Genomic DNA, 3,426 nt, shown 5'->3' on the forward strand with positions numbered 1-3,426 from the left:
AACTGAGGCACAGACTGGCTGAACAACTTCCCACCTAGAAAAAGACAGGCTCTATACTTATGGAAGCAAGTTTAAGGACCCACAGTCCTAACCCATGACATTATCCTAAATTTATGGGAGGTCAGTGTGATCTGCCCTTTGCCACCCATCCCCAGGCCCTATACAGTCCCTCTGGGTGAGTTAAGCTGGCTGACTCAGCCTCACGATGCTCCGTGGCTGTCCAAGAAATTTTGGGGGAGCAATTGGGTCTCAGAGATGTTCCCTTCTATACACCACACTGGCCCCAGTATAACCCCTTTCAGAGGCTTGCTCCTTAAGGGTCACAGAGGAACAAAGATGTCCCTTTCCTTCGCAACTTGTTCCCAAGATACAAGGAGTGAGAAGGTCTTGCCTGCTGGAGCAGGTTCTTCTTCTGCAAGGAGTGAAAGTCATGCTTGGCCACCACAAGCCCCAGCTGCTCCTCTTCCAGTAACGGACGGGCCTTAGGCATGGCTCAAGGCAGCACTGACAGAAATCATTGTGCTGTGCAGAGCCTGGAGATACAGAGCAGCTCCTGGGGACACAGAGCAGCTCTTGAGGACATTTCAGCTCGCTCATGACCAGGAGGAGCAGGCACAACCCACCTTTCTCCCAAGCTGATCCTGCCTTCCCCACCCACTAAGCACGCAGGCCAGACTAGGGCAGAAGGCACGTGCCTTTTCTCTGCAGCCTCACCTCTTGGCAAGGGCCCCATGCCGTAGGTCATCAACTGCAGTGTGGCTCCTCTTCATGCCTTGACTTATCCAGGGATTGGACGCCTGGGGCAGCACAGGTCTCCACAGCTGGTCACATGTGCTTGTCACATACCCTCTTTCCAATGCTGGGGCTGTGGATAACAGGGGGGACCTAGGCTCAGTCATCAGTCTGAGATGAGGACAGTTCTGGACAGTTATCAACACAATCTACCTGGAGTCTCTGCAGAGTTGTGTGGCTTCCTAGAGGCAGTCTCAGATGAAGACACTGCTGTTCCTGTGACTCTGGCCCAAGAGGCTCCTACATCTGCCATGGCCCTGAAGTTGCTTGGTGTGAGCAAAAAGCAAGTGATTTTGGTTGTCCTTGCCTTTTTTCAGTGTGGAAATAATTTTTGTGATGAGAGATAGTTTTGTCCACAGCCCATCCCCCACCCTGTTCCACTGACCAGGATCTGCGAAGTTCTGTCACAGCCAGTGGCAGAGCCATTCAGAGACCCGGGTCGTACTCAGCTCCACATCCAGCATTCTCTCTGTGGGGCCTGTCCTGCCTCTGCACAATGAGCCCCATGGTGCCATGTGGGTGGACCAGCACTGTGTTCTCCATGGGGGAATGGGGTGACCTGGGAGGAGCATCCCAGCTCTTCCCTCCACCAAGCTCAGGGATGAGTCAACCAACCCCCAGGCACCTCCTCCACCCTTCCTATGCCCATGCTGCTGAGCCCTCCTCCAGCCAGTGGAGAGTCAGTCTGGAGGCCCTGCTGGGGGCTGGGCCAGACCTTAGGTGTCTACAGTAGACGCCTTCCTGAGTCTGTGGGCTGGGATTTACTCCTCTTAGCTCAGATGAGAGCTCTGACATTTTGGGGACTGATCTTCCAGGGAGCCTGGGATGACTGAACTGGGTGTCAGATCCTCCTTTAGTAACAGCCTCTTCTCCCTGCATTGCCTCTGCCCAATTTTGTGTCTGGTCTTGCCTGGGGTCCTAACTCTAGGCACAGTGTGGGGCCTTATGCAAGCACAAGATAAGGTGACGATGATGATGATGATGACAACAATGATGATGACGATGATAGCAATAGTCCTCCTTGGCTGGAAGCCCTCCCCTCTGATTTCTCAGAAACCCCAGTGGGCACCCCTTGGGTGGCTTCACTATAGCAAGCCTGGTCAAGGGCTGCTGTGCTAATCTGCTTAGGCTGAGCTGGTGCCCTCTCAGCTGTGCCTAGCACTCACATTGGTGGTGGGCCATCACTATCCTCATCAACCATTCTGGGCCAGTGAGGGAAATAGCCAGATTCAGAACCCCCAGCGGGAAGGTATTGGGTCGAGAGGCTGAGCTGGGAAACCTTAGTCTCCGGGACTTCTGAGGCAGGTAGGCACACAGCATTTCCTCATGGTCTGGAGTACAGATTTTACCCATGGGTCACTGCCTCAAACAGGGCTATGCAACTGAATGGGGAAGTTATAATAATAAATCTGACACCAATGAAAGTCTTTTGGACAGGCAGTGACCAAAGATCAATTCAAAATCAAACAAAGACTGAGGTGTCCTGGTGGTGCTCACCCACACTGCTTCACACGACTTCACTGCGACCTTGATTCTGAAGACGAACATATGTGCTTTGTACTTCGAGCTCGGTCCAGCCACACAGCACCAATGAAGGCTGGCTCAGATTCAAGAGTTTGGGGTATTGTGGGTTGCTCTGATTTTACTATATGTAAAGTTTTCTGCTCATATGGAAGCATAATAGCCTAATATCAGAAAATGAAGACTTAGAATATTTTTTAAATGTCATTCCTCAGCATGTGGGTATTGATTGTGTCATGAGTTTGCATTGTGTTGGAGTGCTTGTTTTTAAAATCAATTATCTGAGCTACTGACTTGCATTTCATGAAATATGGTCACAGGAGTTTTGATGCCAGCCTTCTGCTGGTCTGTGTCGTGTGTGTTTATGTGAAGCTGCAGTTGCAGCACGAAGGCTACAAAAATCAAGGTATCGATCAGCTCAGAAAAGCTTGAAGACACTCTGCATCTTGCAGCATCCAACACCCAGTCAGGATTTAGTTCTTTATGCAAATAGACACAGCACATTCATTACATCAACATGCAAATTTGCCTTCATCATTACAAATCAGGGAAATTATACATAGCCCAAAGAATAGTTTCAAACACATTTCTTGAGTTATCAGAAAGTGGTTGGTTCATACGCCTATTTTGTAGAGCTTTGTACCCTGGGCCGAGAGTAGACAGAGTTTTAGGAAGCCTTGACACAGTTGAAGCAAACTCTAGCTGTGTGCACTGAATGCACTGGCCACCTTCTGTGGTAGGGACTAGCAAATAAATCACAGGCCCTGATCTCTCCTGAGACCAAGGAACCATCCACAGCTCTCTAGTTTTTTGACACCTATCTCCCTCTTCTGTTGCAGAGAAAACCCATGATAGGTAGTTGGCACCGACATTTCTAGTGCTGTTTAATCTAACTAAAGCTTTGGTGTTGAAACTGATCTCAGAGGAGAAGGAAATAATACCTTTAAAGCCAACAAAAGGTCAGATAGGGGTACTAAGAGGCTTGAGGATTGTCCTTGTAGGCATCAGGCCCTATCTTGGATAACTAGTTCTCAGAGAGCCATGGCCCCTTTACCCATAAAAAACAAAGCCAACCAACCAGCCAGCCAGCCAGCCAGCCAGCCAGCCAGCCAG

Source organism: Mastomys coucha, unplaced genomic scaffold (assembly GCF_008632895.1).
Source record: "Mastomys coucha isolate ucsf_1 unplaced genomic scaffold, UCSF_Mcou_1 pScaffold22, whole genome shotgun sequence".
NCBI classification, from domain to species: domain Eukaryota; kingdom Metazoa; phylum Chordata; class Mammalia; order Rodentia; family Muridae; genus Mastomys; species Mastomys coucha.